The sequence below is a fragment of the Acipenser ruthenus genome, chromosome 18 (genome assembly GCF_902713425.1).
Source record: "Acipenser ruthenus chromosome 18, fAciRut3.2 maternal haplotype, whole genome shotgun sequence".
Classification (NCBI taxonomy): Eukaryota; Metazoa; Chordata; class Actinopteri; order Acipenseriformes; family Acipenseridae; genus Acipenser; species Acipenser ruthenus.
The window spans coordinates 16,593,210-16,612,600 of NC_081206.1; the positions used below are offsets into that span (position 1 = coordinate 16,593,210).

The following is a 19,391-nucleotide window of genomic DNA, read 5'->3' on the forward strand; positions in this document are numbered from 1 at the left end:
TGAGGCGGAACCAGCAGGCATTCACCCTCTGCTGGTGGAGCTGGGAGCGGCAAGCAGTCCTCCCACGGCGGTTGAGGCGGAACCAGCAGACATTCACCCTCTGCTGGTGGAGGTGGGAGGGGCAAGCAGTCCTCCCACGGCAATTGAGGCAGAACCAGCAGGCATTCACCCTCTGCTGGTGGAGCTGGGAGCGGTAAGCTGTCCTCCCATGGCGCTTGAGACGGAACCAGCAGGTATTCACCCTCTGCTGGTGGAGGTGGGAGTGGTAAGCTGTCCTCCCACGGCGCTTGAGACGGAACCAGCAGGCATTCACCCTCTGCTGGTGGAGGTGGCGGAGGCAGAGGCAGCTCCTGCTGCTCTGCTCCTGGCGGTGGAGGTGGCAGCTCCTGCTGCTCTGCTCCTGGCGGTGGAGGTGGCGGAGGCAGAGGCAGCTCCCGCTGCTCTGCTCCTGGCTGTGGAAGTGGTGGAGGTGGCAGAGGCAGCAGGTATTCTTCCTCTGCTGCTGGAGGCCTAGGTTCAGGACCTGTGGGCTTCCCCCCCCTGGGCGCTGGATGCACGGGCCCCCCCCTTCTGGGCGCTGGATGCACGGGCTCCCCCCTTCTGGGCGCTGGATGCACAGGCTCCCCCCTTCTGGGCGCTGGATGCTCGCGCTCCGCCTCTTCATATTGCGTGGGGCATATGGCCAACGTGTGCCCATATGCCCCACAGCCAGGGCACAACTCCGCCACGAGGTTCACAATATAAACCTCACAGTCATCCTCACCGATCTCCTCCTGCTGTTGCTGTGGTTGCTGTTGCTGCAGCCTACCTCTCCCCCTTCTCTTCCTGCTCCTTCTCCCTGCCTTCCTCTCCTGGGCCAATTCCTCCTCCTCCCCATCCTGGAAGGGGCAGATTGCTATGGTATGCCCGTAAACCCCACAAGCAAGGCACCAGCCTTGGTCCTCCAGACCACCCAGGAGGTCCTCCAGTTCCCCGCAGCCGTTTCTCCAGCTCCAGCCTTCCATTTTATTTTTTTTTCAAACAAAAAATAAAAAAACCACTATTCGAAAAAAAAAAAAAAAAAAACGTCCTTTTCCTGGTCCGGCGTTTGGAGGCGTTTGCAATGGCACTCAGCGTATTTATTAATCAATAAAACAAAATATTTAAACAAAACAGAAACAAAATGGCACTTGAACAAAACCACTCCAAATCACCCTCCTTGCACAAAGGGTTTCACCTGCCCTTTATACTCTGTTGCTGGAGCCCAATTAACTAATAATTACCATATAAAGACTTAAGGCTCCAGCCACATTCTCACATGTATATTCGCAGGGAGGAATTTAACCCCCTCCCTGCTGATCCAAACCAAAACAAGAATAATCATAATGAAAACATTAAAAATAACAATAACAAACACAAATTATAGGGGTAAGCTAGCACCCCATCACAGTGTTGTTCTTTTGTTTTACTCTGTAAGTGGCAAAGGGTTATGAGGGGACCAGTATACACATGTTCAAATACATACAACATGCTGCTCACAAGCTATAGGAGTCACTAGCTTTCGTAGAAAGACTGACATCATTTTACAATTTCCAAGTATACATTTATTTTCGTGTTTGAACCTGAATGCATGTTCTGCTCAGTCAAGTGATGCCTTTCAGTTCAAGAGCTTTATTAGCTGAGATTTACTCAACATAAGTTACCAAGCTTTGAAAATAACCTCCTTGGTACGCTGCAAGCTGGCGATCTCACTGTAACTACAAATGTGTTGCTTCTTTCTCTCTCTGTGAAACTTGAATTTTCAGATTGCACGCCATTACTGAGATTTAACAGACTGTTTTCAATTCCATAGAGGAACGCGTGTTCGACACCTCAAAACAAAATAGCAATGCAAAGAAATCCCCACACTGCCTGTGTACAGAATCCAGTTTGTGACTTCTTTTCTTAAAAAACCTTTTTAAGTAGAAAAACTACTTCACATCCTGTGTGCTTCTCAGCCTCGCCCCCAGGAGATCACCACCATCTATTTCGAAATACGAAGGAGTAATTGTTGAACCAAAGGGCTGTTAGCAGCTCTGTCCATCAGTGGTTAGTGGAGTTCCTCCGAGATTAATGTGCCAAGTGCACTGTGGGGCTGTTTGACAGAAACTCGGTACTGTATATCAAGAATGACATGTGATGTTTGATACATTACTAATAACAGCAATCTCTTTTTTTTACATCTATAATGGGCAGCAGTTTTAGAATAGTTAAGTATAGAAAAATTATGACAAGGTCTGTCGGATACAGTTTTATAGATTTAAAAACATAATAATAATTTGATTCCTGAGCAACTGGGGAAAAGTCTGTGCCATGATATGCATGACACACAGTCACAGACGAAAGTATTTGAGCAATCTAAAAACACGAGAAAAACCACAAAGAAAGTGATTTCTATCATTTCTAATTGTTTTATTGAAAGATATACTATAATAAAACAAATTATTATATAACATGCATAAAATGAAAAATAACATGCAAAACATTAATTTCATACTTTGACAAAAGTATTTGGGTAATCAACATATTTAATATACCAAACCCATACATTTTTAATTATTGACAATTATCATGATTGAAAACCAACACCTGATGATAATTATAGAATAAATAAATACATAATCATCAAGTGGTGAAAAATACATTGGACATTTGTGATTAAAAAAAAGCAACAAAAATGGTTAAAACTAAAGAGTACAGCAACGATCTCAAAATGGCAGTGATACAACTAAACAAAAAAATAGAAACAATCAGAAAAATAAACGAAAGCACTTTGTGGGCGACTATTGACAAACACAGGAGAAGAGGAACTACTGCAACTAGCTCCAGGTGTGGAAGACTGTGGCAAAGTGGATTGCAGTGCGCAGGTGTAGAGGTGATGCAGTGCTCAAGACAATGACAAACAAAGTACTGGTGAAATGGGGGTTTAATTGTAATCCAAAGTCTGATGACAACAGTAAATAATAATGGAGGACCGGCAATACACAACGATGTGTAATGCACAGTTAAATAACACAGGGTTCAGTCCCGAAATAATAAACACGGTATTTAAACACACACAGAACACAACCACAGAGTGAGTGCTGTAGTGCTCGTGGTGAAATACAATTTACTCGTGCACAGTGGTGGAGTGTTGTCCGGTATTTGTGCTGGCCTGTAGCGACAGCTCCGGATCGTGTTAGCTGTCTAATAAATAACAAACAGTACAATTAGACTTGACAAAACAAACACTAAACACTCACGGTTATTTTACTTTCGTCCTTCAGTGTTTCTCTTAACCATAAACAATGGAACAGATCACCAAGCTACGTCTCCTATTTGTACCTTCAGACACACACCCTTGGTTAGCGAGTGCAGCCGTTTCTCCCCCAATCCGTGGTTGCCACATCGCTTTCCCTCTGGGGCGATGACTTAATGTACCGCAGCTGAGCCCCCTTTCTAGATGGCCGACTTCCACTTAACCCTGGGAATGAATTGTCAGGCCATCCAGTCCAGGGAACTCTGTTCCCTTTGCACTGTGTCCTCACAATGTCGGGAGGGAAATTTATCACCAAGAATCATTCTGTCTGTCACAAAAACCAAGAAAGATTTCTGCAAAATACGGAAGAATCATTAGAGCAGCCCAGCCAAATCCTCGGATTACTACAAAAGACTTGACACAAGAATTGAGAGAAGATGGTCAAGAAATTCACGAGCAAACAATTCAACAATAAACAAGATGAATGTCCATAGGTGAAAACCGAGATGCAAACCTTTGTTAAAAACAAAGAAAGTGATTGGAGTTTTCCATTGAATGCTTGAAGCCTGATGATTTCTTCAACCAAATTTTATGGTCAGACGAATTCAAAGTATCTTTTTTCACTGAGAAAGCAACAATATGTTTGAAGGAAGAGAGGAAGAATTTAAAGAAAAGTTAATCATGCCCAGTGTTAAACATAGTGGAGGTTGTGTGATGGTATGGGCTTGTTTTTCTTCCTCAGGCACTGTCAACCTTTGTATTGTAGAAGGATCGATGAATGCTGCAAAATGTAAAGACATTTTGCACTCTCATTTGTTACCCAGTGCTAGAAGGCTTATTGGAAGGAAGTTTGTATTCCAGCAGGATAATGACCCTAAGCATTCTGCGAAGTCTACAAAGGAATTTCTGAAAAAAAGAAAGATTACAGTTATAGATTGGCCATCTCAGTCCCCAGACTTGAATCTCGAGATGCTGTGGATTGACTTGAAGGCTGCTGTTGCAAAAAAGGAAACCAAAGTTGATTGCAGAACTCAAAGCTGTATGTGTTGAAGAATGGGCAAAAATATCTCAGGAAAGATGCCAGGCACTGGATTCAAAATACAAAAAAGATTGCAAGCTGTAAAGAAAGCAAAGGGTGGGCACACACAAAATACTAATGTAAGGGTGCCCAAATACTTTTGTCAAATTAGTTTTTGCATGTTGTTTTTCATTTTATGCGTGTTATGTAATAATGTGTTTATTATAAAACTTAATGTCTACTTTAATTTATATATTTCAATAGAACAATTAGAAATGATAGAAATCATTTTCTTTGTGGTTTTTCTCATTTTTTAACTGCCCAAATACTTTTGTCTGTGACTGTATGTGCTAGTGTGACGTCTGTGATGAGTTTGATTTCATCAGATAAAAACTGCCTTTTAACGTGTTTAGAATGGAACCTGTCCTGTGTACACAAGAAGCCATTCTTAGTGGAATGAAACACTGTTTCCACTGTTCTCGGACGCGTGCCGAGATGCGTTCTGGTTCAGCACTGTACTCTTGAGCCCTGAAATTGTTTCCACTAACAGGATCTTGACCTTCATCACCTATGACATATTTTCCTGCCCAGAGAATGCTTTACTACCCATTCTCCATACTGAGAATGAAGCCATTTGCTGAGGGGGGGAGGACAATCATTGGAACAGCGCAGTGCTGATCGAGAGCTGGGTTCAGATGACAGTAGAAACACAGCTCATGATGTCTTCCGAGCGCCCTTACAATAGGGTGTTAACTTACACCAAGGGAACATTACTAAACCACTCTCTCCTGTGCCCTTTTAAAAATAAACAGCTATACAGTACATGTACTTCACAGCTTGTATCACTGCTACAAAACCATCCTGCTGGATGGAACTGGTATTAACATTTTAAAAATCCCAAGTGTTCTTCTACTGTAATTCACTTAAAATGAACACATTAAGTTAGTAACTAATGCTGCTGAACTTTATATAGAAGGCATCTGAATACTGAGGTTAGTTGAGACCACTTCTAGGCAGTTGTCTTTTTATAGTTTTCATTTACTATATATAATGAAGTATATTAGTTTATTGTATGTTTGAAATTAAGAAATCATTATACTAATTTTAACTTTAATGTGCTGCTCACTCTTTTGGAAATCCCAGTAACTACTGATAAACAGCAAAGTTGGGAATTGGAACACATTTTTACAGGTTTCTTACTGGACATCTATCTGGCATGCAGAGCCCAACACAAGTTTAGTACAATTACTTCATCCCACCACGAAGTGTGCTGATTTTGTTTTGTTAGTTGTAAATAAAGTTTTATTTTGAATATTTTTGAAAATGGTCAGTTTCTGCTAATTGATTTATTGATTATCTATTAGTTGTTTAGTTTTGTCAGATAGCTTTGTTTTATTAACTATTATATAAGTCATGGCCCCACTGAAGGAACAACGTCACCCAGAGTGATACCATTGTTGGCAGCTCGGTGGTGGCGCCTGGTATTGCACCATGCAGTGTTTATCCTGTATCAAACCTGTACGCCTGTGCTGGCATGTCAACTGCAATCTCTGTCTCCCTCTCGCAGCACACTCTCACACCCTTTTACATACAGCAAAGAGACTTTAAAGTCCATACCTTCAGTCAGAATGCTTAGGTAAATCTATAAAGAAACTAAGTCAAATCTATACAGTGTTTATTTGTATCCAATGTAGGAGACTATCATCATATGAGGGTACACAAAAAAGGACAACCTACTGTAATGTTATTTACTGAAATTGAACTGTTAGGCAGCAAGCAGTGGGGTGTTTGTTTCCTTTAATTTCCTATAGATTTAAATGTAAAACATTGGAACCAGAAAACCCATCACAAGAAGCCCTCCATCCCTTCTTATAAATTACTGTAACATGTGTTCTTGTATAAGGAATATGGAAAAATATTGAAACACTAAGGCTTAAAGCTATATTCAGCCTGCATTTTTTTGGCAGCGGCTAAAGACTGCAATAGGCACAAAACAGTGGGAAATGTTGATCTTGAGTTTGAAACAAAACCAATGAGGACAGATCAGTGTTGATTGTAACAAGGATTTGATCTCAACGAGATGTACCTATACTGTAGAGCAACCTGCACGGGAATGAAATCCCTTATTTTAAGGTATTCCTCTTCTGTTTTTTCCACTTTGTATTGTTTTCTTGTCCAGTCTTTGCATCCTACAGACTTTTTCTAACATGTTAAAGCACCCTTGTTGTGTCTATAGAGTTATCAACCATGTCTTCTCTCTCCAGCTCGGAGAGTACAACCTCCTCCAAGGCAACTCTGCCCCCAGTGGATGGAAGAAGACGCACATCACTAGAAATACATAGAAGAAATCTGGCCCCAGGAGAGCGGGAGACCTAGTTTGAGGCAACTTTGCTGTATCAAGTCTCTCCTAAAACCCAGTCTCCTGAATCCAAGTTCCAAGCATCAAAGTGGCTTCGTGTTCCCACAGCTTTATATCCACTGGGGACAGAATGTTGCAGGGGAGCAGCTTAATGGTAACACTCTGGTGTACCAGCTGCACTTAGGAAGAAGACATGTTTGCTAGCTAAATAAAGGCCACAGTAACTTTTATTGCTGTGATGTGATGACAGAAACAGAAAATGATGGATGTGACTCTAAAACATTAGTAAAGTGAACATATTTCATTCCTGTTCCATCTTTAAGTGGGATTCATTTTTGGGTTTAAAATAGATTCCATTAGTATTCCTTCAACATTAAAAATGCATCGCAGAGAAGCAAATTACCTACAACAATCAGAATGCTTAAGTGACAAAGTACAGGCCGTTATAGTTTATCACTGAATAAAACTAAAACACCAGAACCATTTTTATTAAGCTATAAACTAAACGACCAGAACGTTGTTATTAGTATACCAAATGACTGACACACACAAAAGGACATCCAGTGTAAAATATGCTTTTACTTTGCAAAATCCCTGCATCCAGTTTTGCTTAATTTCTAGTGGAATTTTTATAGTGGATACAGGTGCACGAGAAAACCATTCCTGCGTATTTAAACCGAAGGGAACTTGCCATTATTTGTCTATGCAGAGCTAGACTCCTCACTTAACAGCCTGCTGCCCTATCCTGACCTGCACAAACTGAACCTCCACAGAATTTCAGCTCTTACTGGACACACAATACAGAACAGTGCTGCTTGTTTACCCCTGCTGGGTGCATACCCACGATGACAGGGATACAGTGGTGACGTGCACATGTCACACTTCCGGCTGAATAAATATAAGCCCCAGTTCACTTCAGTACTACAGTCCTGTGATGGTATCACCAGTCTCCAGGCTTCAGCTAACTGAATTGCAGCTGTGGTGAGATGTTATTGTAGCTTTAGCCCTTCCCTTCCCTTGTTGCTTCTTCACCTCTGACACACTGTCACAGCAGTGATAGGCATGTTCTGGAAAGGCTGTCTCAGAATACTGCAAGCTGTTCAAAACAGGGCAGTTAACATTCACCCCGGTCTGGCTTCAGTGCTTACAGTACCTATTTAGACTGACTAACCGCTGACTGGTTAATACTGAAATGGGGGGGGGGGGCGGGGGGCAGCACCTCGGTTTAAACATAAACACAGTACACAATGACACTTTTTTGTTCAGTTTCTTAACTAATTGTCAGTGCTGAGTTTCTGAGTTTTATTAATAACTGATCCTAATTAAGTAAAGGGATCTCTACTACACAAAAACACAGGAATTGACACACTTTTGAGCGATAAAGCAAATGGGGAACCTCTAGCAGCATATCCAACTAATATTTGACCCGTAAGATGTAACCAATATAACTGCAGCTACAGTATTTAAATTAATATTTGACTCGCTTTTGGTTCTGCAAAGCAGCCTATTGAGGCACTTCTGAAATGAAAAAATACATTAAAAAGACACTTTGCTTAAAAGGTAAAACCAGGCTATTTGCATTTTCCCTAAATGTTTAAATATCTTGCTCAATTCCTTTGACAGTGCTGCAAGTTCAAAAGTTTAAAAAAATGAATCTGTTTTTTTTTTTTTTTTAATAACAATTATATACAGCATTAAACAAACAAAAAATACTGCCGGTGTCACAAAATAAGTCTGCCCCATAACAAATTTGCCCCCCGGCAAATCTATTCTGAAACAGAGTCTCCCGAGAAACAGTTGCCCACAGCCACGAAATAAATTCACCGCTGTAACAAACCTGCCCCTTATTTCCACTATCACATGAAACACAGGTGGCAATACTTGTAAATGTATCTCTACATGTTTGCTTACATGAACTGTACCCTGTTATCCTTAAACTTGAAGAAAGTATTTGAATTGTTGACTTATCTAACAGGGTACAGCATTCACATCTTAAAGCCTTAACAGTATACAATTACCAGCAATATAATTTATAATTTATAATTAAATATAAATTGCACATTTTTAAAAGAGGAATTAGGTATTTAACAGCGTTTTCTTTTTATGAGTAGAAGAAATAAGATACTTACAAAAAAAAGAAAACGCTATAAATTACAATTCTTTCTTATGTTCTTATGTTCTTATGTTCTAAAGATCACAAAAAGATAAGGGGGGGGAATAAGAAGACTCCATCTACAATATGACAATCGTAGACATATAGTTCATACTTAATGTCCCTGGATATAAAAACAAGACCTGAACGAAAGCTCTCTGCTTTCCTGTCTAACCACTCTCTGCTCGACCCTCTCCAATCTGGTATCCGCTCTGCTCACTCCACTGAAACTGCTCTCCTGTCTGTCACTAACTCACTAAACTCTGCCCGTGCTGCCTCTCTCTTCTCGATCTCTCTGACACTGTCGATCACTCTATTCTCCTATCCTCTCTTGCTGACCTGGGAATCTCTGGCACTGCTCTGGCCTGGTTCTCCTCCTACCTCTCCGACCGCACCTACCAGGTAACCTGGCATGGCTCAACCTCCACACCTCACCCTCTCTCAACAGGAGTCCCCCAAGGGTCAGTCGTGGGTCCTCTCCTGTTCTCTCTCTACACCCACTCCCTGGGCCCCCTCATCGCATCCTATGGTTTCTCATACCATTTCTATGCTTATGATGCTCAGATCTTCCTCTCCTCCCCCCCCCCTCTGACCCCACCATCCCCTCCCGTATCTCTACCTGTCTGTTTGCTATCTCCTCCTGGATGCACTCGCATCACCTCAAACTCAACCTCTCTAAATCTGACCACCTTTTCTTCCCATCCTCATCTTCCCCCTCCTCTGATCTCTCTATCTCCATTCCTCTGGAATCTATACAACTGTAAGTCACCCTGGGTAAGGAAGTCTGCCAAGAAATAAAGAATAATAATAATAATAATAATAATAATAATAATAATAATAATAATAATAATAATAATAATAATAATGACTCAATACAGTCTGTAATTTAAACGTCTAACCCTGACACAGTTCTTTTAGTATACTGAAATGCCACCACTTACCTTTATAAATGTGCCGTGTATGATCTTAGTGTCTCACTTGGGTGTTGTTAATAAGTGAGGAGAGCTGCATGATGTCCACTCTTCAAAACCTGGAAAAGAAATGAAAAGAAACATGTGACAGAAGCAATCTGATTTTACTTTGTTCTAGTCTGTGAATATAAGCTCCCCACCTTTTAAATTCACACAACCTGAAATAAATCCTCTCTTTATTGACTGGTATTACTTTAGGGATTTACTTAGGCATATATATATATATACATTCAACACAGACCTAATTACTGTACAGTACCGTATGTATTGTGTTGGAATAGGAAATTATATTACCTACAACTTAACTGATATTAAAATTGATTTTCAAGGGTAGTCCTACACGGATTTAAAACGGACCATCAAAATTAAGCTTTGCATTTTTTACTTTTTTGTGCCCGATTATTTTACCCTTAAATTTAAATTGACCTATTATGTCTCCTCACTGACATTTTTTTCTGACATTTGTTATATATTTTTAATAAAATGGCATCTCTAATCAAAGGAAAGAGGCAAAGCCACATTTGGAAGAAAAACGTGGTATGTAAACAATTATGCCAAACAAAACTGCCGTACCACAAAAACACAAAGTTCAATGCTTCATCATTTGAAATGAAAACATTCAGAATTACTGTGGATGGAGTTACTGAATGCAGTAAAAGGCAAACATCCATAATAAACACAACGCTCTAGATGGAGACTGTGAATACATACAACACCATTTTAAAAGGATGGGTTTTTTTTCCCAATATTAATTCAGAGAATGCACAAGTGTAAATAAATTATGTACAGGCTTAATTTACCAGTACACTTTTATGCAAATCGTTTTTTTTTTTAAATGTCCTTGATATCTATGTAATTTGTCAAGAGAAGGGGACATTTAAAAAATTAAATAAATGGATTTCCCGTTTGTGGCACCGATCCCTGAACAGTAGTTAATATAAAAATGTATTGGAATCCGGGTATTTCACAGATTCTGTAACACATGTAAGCTGTGCTTTTTTATTATTATTATTACTGGTTCTGTTTTTTTCTTTGAATATAAACTAACTAATAAAAACCAAAAAAAACTAAAAAAGGGTTTAGTTTACTTTATTTTATTCAACTATTTATCCAACACTAAATAGAGCAGTACAAATAGAAAGAGAGACATTACTAAGATAAAAATAATAATACAAATGCTTTAAAAAGACCAAATTATATATATATACAGTGCCTTGCAAAAGTCTTCAGACCCCTGACCAATTCTCTCATATTACTGAATTACAAAAACTCAAAATCAATTATTGTAAGGTGACATTGGTTTTATGTTGGGAAATATTTTTAAGACAAATAAAATATTTGGTAGAGCCACCTTTCGCTGCAATAACAGCTTTAAGTCTTTTGGGGTAAGTATGTACCAGCTTTGCACACAGCGTCGGAGTGATTTTGGCCCATTCTTCTTGGCAGATTTGCTCCAGGTTGTTCAGGTTGGTTGGACGACGCTTGTGGACCGCAATTTTCAAATAGTGTCACAGATTCTCAATGGGATTGAGATCAGGACTTTGACTGGGCCACTGTAGGACATTTACCTTTTTGTTCTTGAGCCACTCCAGTGTTTCTTTGGCCTTGTGCTTGGGATCATTGTCCTGCTGAAAGGTGAATTTCCTCCCAAGCTTCAGTTTTTTAGCGGACTGAAGCAGGTTCTCTTGCATTATTTCCCTGTATTTTGCTCCATCCATTCTTCCTTCAATTTTAACAAGATGCCCAGTCCCTGCTGATGAGAAGCATCCCCACAGCATGATGCTGCCACCACCATACTTCACTGTAGGGATGGTGTGTCTTGAGGCATGGGCAGTGTTAGGTTTGCGCCACACATAGCGCTTTGAGTTTTGGCCAAAAAGCTCTATCTTGGTCTCATCTGACCACAAAACCTTTTCCCACATCGCAGCTGGGTCACTCTCATGCTTTCTGGCAAACTCCAGACGTGCTTTCAGATGGTACTTTTTGAGTAACGGCTTCTTTCTTGCCACCCTCCCATACAGGCCAGTGTTATGCAGAGCTCTTGATATGGTTGACCTGTGCACCATTACTCCACTCCCAGCCACTGAACTCTGTAGCTCCTTCAAAGTGATTGTTGGCCTCTCTGTGTCTTCTCTCACAAGTCTCCTTCTTGTTTGAGCGCTGAGTTTTGAGGGATGGCCTTTTCTTGGCAGTGCCTGGGTGGTGCGATGCAGCTTGCACTTCCTGATTATTGATCCAACTGTGCTCACTGGGATATCCAAACACTTGGATATTATTTTGTACCCTTTCCCTAATCTATGCATTTGTATTACTTTATCTCTAACTTCTGTAGAATGCTCTTTGGTCTTCATTTTCCTTCAGATTCACAGCCTGACCAATGATCCTTCAACAGTGGGGTTTTTATCCAGAAAATGTGACAGCAACTTTAATGGTTCACAGGTGGAGGCCAATGGTAAGGTAATTGTGTCCTCGTTAGGGCAATTTCTTTCATCGGTGTAAACTGGGAGCTTCCACAGCACAGGGGTTGAATACTTATGCAAGCAAGATATTTCAGTTTTTTATTTTTCTTAAAAATATTTTCCAACATAAAACCAGTGTCACCTTACAATAATTGATTTTGAGTTTCATGGTTTTAAAATGAAATATCAAACAGAACGAAATTTCAATGTACCATTTGTAATTCAGTAATATGAGAGAATTGGTCAGGGGTCTGAATACTTTTGCAAGGCACTGTATATACATACAGATTTTGTAGTATTACATGCAGGACAGCCGCTATAAGATCATTGCCTTTATTAAAAATGTGCACGGATGAATCTACCGATTAATCTACCGGTTAATCAACTAATGCCCATAAATTAACTGATCGATTTGGATCGAGTGACAGCCCTAATTTCAATATATACTTTGGTGTGTGCGTGCTTTTTTTTTTTTTTTTACTTTGTAGTTGCGTCTTTGCAATGTTAAAATGTTATTTGCTTATTTTAGGGGTTCTTTGCTTAGAAAATACTAACCACATCAGAGTGTGTGTGTATGCAGATATGGTTTAAACGCTGACACCTGCATAGCATTTAAAAGTTCATAAAAATGTACCAAAAGCCTAGTTTATCACCCTGCAATATGGAGTCATTAGCTCAAATGGTGTCTAAGATATGAGGCTAAAACCCTGTGGCAGCGGCTGCTTTGTAAAAATACCGAAAGGGCTCATTTTTCTTGGTACACACATTTGAAAGTAATCTACAGCTGTTAGGCCTTTGTGATGAGGAAACCAATAAAGTCAAATGACCCCAATATGGCAGCCATCTTAGGTCACAGCTAAAGTGCATGTTTAAATTTAGCCAGAGGTGTTTCCATAATACTGAATATATGAAGTCGGCATCTGAAATGGTTAATGGGATAGTAGCCATTAAACAAGCATCAGCGGACTGACAATGACATGTAAGCTCCCCTCACGTGGATACTTCATAAACCAGTAACGCAAGGGACAGCCCATTAACACACAAGTGTGTGCTTCATATAGCAGGCGTTTCTACATGTTTGCATCGCTACATTCTATTATGAGCGGTAGTAATAGCTGTTGCACTACGTCCTGCATTGGAAACACTGCATTTTCATCCCAGCCAGGTGTGAAAATATAGAGATCCTGCAGTTATGTACTGTACAGCTGTCTCTGTGATCCTTTCTATAGTATAATCCCAGTTAAGACAACATACACTGATCAGATATAATGGGCTTGTGTCTGAGTTATTGGGATTAAAAACCAGGCCCTGTATCTTTTGATCTGCTAATCCTTGGAAGGAGATGTTTCCTGTCAGGGAGAGTGCTGCTGAGTTTGTTCTGTGGAAAAGCCTGACTGAATTGATAAGACTGAATACAGTAACTACTGCAGAGAAGCAAGAACAACCACAGTACACAGGTCCATATGCTGTGAATTTCACCTACAAGTGACAGACAATATTTACTATGAAAGGTGTTTCACCTATAATGGAAATACTGTGCCATAAGCTAAATACATAGTATAACAATTAGAAAATCATTGGGGAAAACTTCAAAATTACTTTTATAAGGGTATAGTGTAATTTAAAATGCCCAATTGCCTGCAATTAACATGTTGTGGGTTTAACTGTGTGGTGTTGTGATATTATTTTAAAGTCCAGTAGGATCCTTTAATCTAGAAAAGTCAGCAGAGGATAGTGACACACAGCGTTACCTTATAGAGCAGGAAGTCTTATTGATTTGCAGTATTCACCCCACTTTGGGTATTGTTCTGTTGCTAAGGTGACACAGTACAATTAGTGGCAGTTCTTATGACAGTTCTCACATTTCTGAATTCAACAGGAAATGGTTATTGTTCTATACTGCTGTTCATTCCTTCACAGCTTAGCCTATTGTGCAATGTCCTGTTCTAGATCATAAGGTAAAACACAAATTAGAAAGGGGATTGACAGCGCTGTACTAGATAACACCAAATATGTACAATGCAATGGGCCATTTTATATAATGTGTATTCAAATCAAATCAACCTCAAGGTTGGTTATTATAATTTCTTGTTTGCTGGCCTCCTAGATTCTTTATTGAATAGGCTGCAGCCAGAATACCTACACATCCCAGGTCTACCTGCCATTTGAACCTCAGTTTTGAGGTCACTACATTGGCTTCCAGTGAAGCAGAGTACGGATTTTAAACCGTAGCTCCTCACGTACAGTATACCCCAAGTAAAAGTTTACCATAGTTTACCTTCAGCTCAGCCTCACTTCTCTCATGCTACTTCTCTGCTTCACACACTCCACTGGCTACCTATCTCTACTCGCATTCAACTCAAGACCCTTGTTCTTGCCTATCGCTCTCTTCATCATAATGCCCCTTCCTATCTCCAGTCCCTTGTGTCTCACTACACCCCCTCACGCCATCTCCGCACCTCCTCTACTGGCCAACTGGTCATGCCTTCCCTCCACTCCCCATCCTCCTGTGCCTGCTCCTTCTCTTCCCTAGTCCCTCTGTGGTGGAACCAGCTACTGGAGAACTTCAGGACTGCTCCGTCTCTCAGTGCCTTCCGCCACCTGCTCAGGACCCACCTGTTTAGACTGCACTAGATCTCTTGATCATACTCTCTTACTATGCATTAGACTTGCCTGACCTAAGCACCACGTTACTGAATCCTCAGCTAATGTATTATTGCACTACTATGTCATTGTAGATCTAATTTGTTGTAATCCTAACTTGTTGCATCCTATTTCATATTGTATTACTAGTATTATTGCACTTACTGTAAACTATACTGTATTTAAATATTAATCTTGCATTGTAACCCTGTACTGCGTTGTAACACGTGCAAGTCATCTTGGATAATGGTGTCTGCCAAATAAATAAATAAATAAATAAATAAATAAATAAATAAATAAATAAACAAATAATAGTAAAAAAGCCTAGCAAAGTCCAGCAAAATATACAGTAGGTAAGCATTGCAAAGCCCAAAGAGGTATGGTAAAGCATATTAAAAAATATGGCATACCATGGTAATCTATAGTAAATGTATAATATAACCTTGGGAAAACTGCAAAATTGCTATGCAAATGTACCATGGTAATTTTTTTAAGGAATTCATGGTCTTGGTTCTGTCTATATGTGTGAGTTAATTATTGCTTACAGATTGAACCATGCTATAATCGGACAATAGTGGTTTCTTGGAAAGAACCCCATAAAAAAAACCATGGTGCAAGGGCATTTGGCTCTTTTTACTTTCCAGGTTGTATTAGCAAGGCTTTTATCAGTGAGGCATTTAGAGCTCTTTATAGTTTGTTGTATTTTTTGTAAAGCGTCCTGGGACGCTACATACAGTAAATGCAATTGGTATGCACTACAGATTGCACTGCTTTTGGTCAGACGTCATGTTATACAGTCTCTGAAGTTTCATCATGATCAACAGCTTAAGCAACTGAGCTTGTTTTGGATGCGAAAGGACAAGAAGTAGTTCACACAGCAACACTGCTTTCAAAAAAGTCAGAGGATATAAACTGTGTCGTCTTTAATCAACCACAAGATAAAACTGTGCATCACCGGTATGTCAGTTATTCAGTATAAAGTTGCTTCAAAGTGTTGACACAGCAGATTAATGTTTCCCATAGTGAGCGAACAAAATAAATCACATTCTCAGTTCTCCTGACCCCAGATGTAGCATTGGCTCTCACAACAGGTGACCCACACATCGGTCAAAATAATGAAGGCACCCAGCTTCACTGATAAAGCCAGCTCTGTTTCTCTGCACACACAAACCTTGAAAGGAGTGCCCCTGGGTTTCGTTTATCTGTTTAAGCAGTAGCAGCATGAGATATATTTCGAGGAGATCTGGGAATTCATTTTACAATGCCACTGCAAAATACAGTGCTTGTCTGCAGTGATACTGAATGTATATTTTATGGCTGTACGGTAGGGTAAGGAGGAGAGGGGTCCGTTTGCTCCAGACAGACTATATTTAGATACAGTAATACATAATGTAATATGTTGTTGTTTATTATTTTATAGTTAGTAGAAAATGTTTACATACAGCAGTGTGTACATTTATTAGAACACCCCATTGCTTCTGTTTTGATTTGTTGTGCATATGAAATCCAACCACTGGAACTGAAAAACATGGAGAATTGTCAAAACAGGCAAATTGGTGATTGTCTAATGACTTTAATAGGCCACACGTGTAATTCATTTAAAACAGTAAGAGACAATGAACACATAGCCACAAACGGTAAAATGTATGAGACTTTTTAGAAGTTGTTTACGTTTTTTAAGATGCCTAATTAAAGCACAAAGTGCTCTAACATTTTCTCACATGTGTTTCTATATCGCTGATTATTGATTGAAAATTGAAATTCTCACACCCAGAGGTTTTCATGCCGGTAGGTATATAAAGGATAGAAATGGCATACTTCTGTATGTAAACTGTAAAGGTGTTATTATTTATATCATGCAGGATAATAAGACTGCAAAAAGCCTCCTGTGGTTAATAAACAAACATCCTCAGAGAGCTGTACAAACCAACCGACAAAAACATCCTATCAGCATGACATGCACAAAAATGTGTTCAATAAGAAAATGCTGCAGCAATGTAACAAATAACCTTTAAGAAACCAGAGAAATGCATCAAATTGTTTATTAATGTTAAAAAATAAAGACCATCCAGCGATACATGACTCGAGGTGACTCGAGATTCACTCCTGTGGGTTTATAGTGTCACCAGAACTACAGCTTTATGAGGAGTTATTTCTAAAGTTAAAACACTGCGATAGAGCCCAGCTGTTTTGCTCTTGTTCCTCAGCCTCTTCACAGGTCTACAGTATTAAGTTTAAACATTTAAAGGACCTTTTTATTTTATTGTGTTACATGTTCCCATGTGTTGCTACAACTGTTTACGTAAGGTGTGTGTATTGTTTTAATTGTTTTTTTTTTTTACATTTTGACCACTTTTTTAAACTTTTCAGTTGCATTCCCTGCCTCAAGATGGCTTCACATGGACCTCTCAGAACTACATTTCCCATCATCCTCCTGCTCACATATGTAATGGAGATGGAATTACCAGTGAGCAGGAGGATGATGGGAAATGTAGTTCTGAGAGGTCCATGCGGGTACATGTGAAGCCATCTTGAGGCAGGGAATGCAATTTAAAAGTTTAAAAAAGTGGTCAAAATGAAAATAAATAAATAAAACAATACACACACCTTACGTAAACAGTTGTAGCAACACATGGGAACATGTAATACAATAAAATAAAAAGGTCCTTAAGTACCCTTTAAGCTTCTGTTCATTTCCAATTGGCGCCCACTGTGTAAGAACTTCTTTTTTTTTTTTTAGGAACAGCTAACAGGTTATAGAAACTAAATGAAGTTTTGCACACTGGGAAAGCAATCGTTCACCTCTTGTGTGACATCTGGATGCAGACTGGATTTCACACTACAGATGGGACCGACTGCTGCCCCGGTTTGATAATGCAAAGAGATGAGATTGAGTTTTACAGACTGGGTTCAGAATTTAGAGGGCTACTTCATTATATTATAAATTGTTCTACTGGAATATTAAAGCAGATTAAAATAGCCAGAATTGTACAGACAGCACTGGGTGGATAAATATCTTGTACTACAGTAGGTTAAAGAAAGTTCTCAGTTTGCTTGCTCTGCCTTCCAGATGATCTATTACACTTGCACTTCCTTGGTTATTTCACCACAACAGTGTGTGAGAGCAGGTTACTGGCATGTCAGTCAATAGGCGAAGCAGCTGGTCCGATACTGACAGGAAAGAAAGCCCTGAAGCGGTAGAGACAATTTCACTCCCCAGGTGAAATGACCAGGAAAGTGCAAGACTAACGCAAGGCCAGCACACAGAGTAGTATCAGATAATATGTTTGCTAAAAGACCTACAGTGAATGGATGTGCATGACATGGAAAATGTATGGACATATGTTATTAGATAATAATATAATAATATGAATAGTGAGAACTATAAAATCGATAGATTACTCTACAGTGCTGACTGTTTCATCCATCTTTAGCAGTGAGCCTTCAGTGGGCACATTTTAAAATCAGTTTTGAAAGCCAAAGACTGCCTGTGTCAGAGAAAACATCTGTAATGTGTTGGTTGGATTTAGTATGAGCTGGCCACAGCGTTTTGAACATGCTGTAAATTAGGAACGGAGGATTAGGGAATGCCCACAAGCAAAGGGCTGCTCAACTGAAGCCATCAGAGCAGGCACAAGTCATCTTGAGTTATCAAAGCCAGGCTTAAACTTTCGGCACAGAACTCCACAGGCTTAGGTTTCAAGGTGCATTATCAAACCCATCTAAGAAGTATTTTACTTCACAGACAGTAATTTGTTATTTACTCGCTCAAGGCAATCAGGTATGTAGTGTTAAGGACCCATGTGCCTCGTTGAGTTCAGCTCTGAGGGCACTTCTATAAAGTGAAGCTATACATAGAAAACTGGGTCAGGTGCCAAGCTCATGAAACTAGGCTGGTATCAATCCTGGAACAGATAACCAAAAAAACATGCAGGTTGATTTACAAGCAAAGACGAGATCTTAAGCCCTGGACACTAACACTAATCAATTGCGACGCGATTTTTCAGCAGTCGCATTGGGCTGTGTGCTATGCTTTGTGATGTGATTCTACGGGATCGAGCGATCGATTTCAGTCGGCTTGCAAAGTTTAAACATGTTTAATATTTTGTGATGTGATTCCCTCGCATCGGGCAGCGTGTAATACCCGCTCGCAAGTCTCAAAGCCAGCAACCAATGAGTTCACCGCGTTCAGTCATAGGACTGGAGACAGACACGCATGTATTCTCTCTCTATTGAAAATATATATACTCACACACACACACACAAGGTATTCCATTGGTTGGTATATAATGTCCGTGCCGATATCTTTTGAAAACAAGCCCTGACAGCCCCATAAGCATTGTACTTTTTAACTATTAGACGAAATATTTACAGAATACTTAAAAACTGCTGCTATTACCATGATTCAGTTATTATTAACAGCGTATTAAATTAAATTATACCGAATCAAGTTTTTATTTACAATGAAGGAAAAACATAATACATGTTTTCATTATAAGAATTTGGGTGACACAGTATGTTCCCTTCATTGCA

The 19,391-nt window shown here is 39.7% G+C and overlaps 1 protein-coding gene across 27 annotated transcripts in view; it reads right to left on the reverse strand.

Annotated features, from left to right (window-relative positions):
- The window catches only part of LOC117424054 (alpha-(1,6)-fucosyltransferase-like), a 215,233-nt gene that overhangs the window by 157,812 nt on the left and 38,030 nt on the right, over positions 1-19,391 (reverse strand). For all 27 annotated transcript variants that reach the window (XM_034040254.3, XM_058991321.1, XM_034927878.2 and 24 more), the window contains one exon: positions 9,727-9,815. The gene's annotated coding sequence lies outside the window, so the exon portion shown is untranslated. The remainder of the gene's footprint in view (positions 1-9,726; positions 9,816-19,391) is intronic.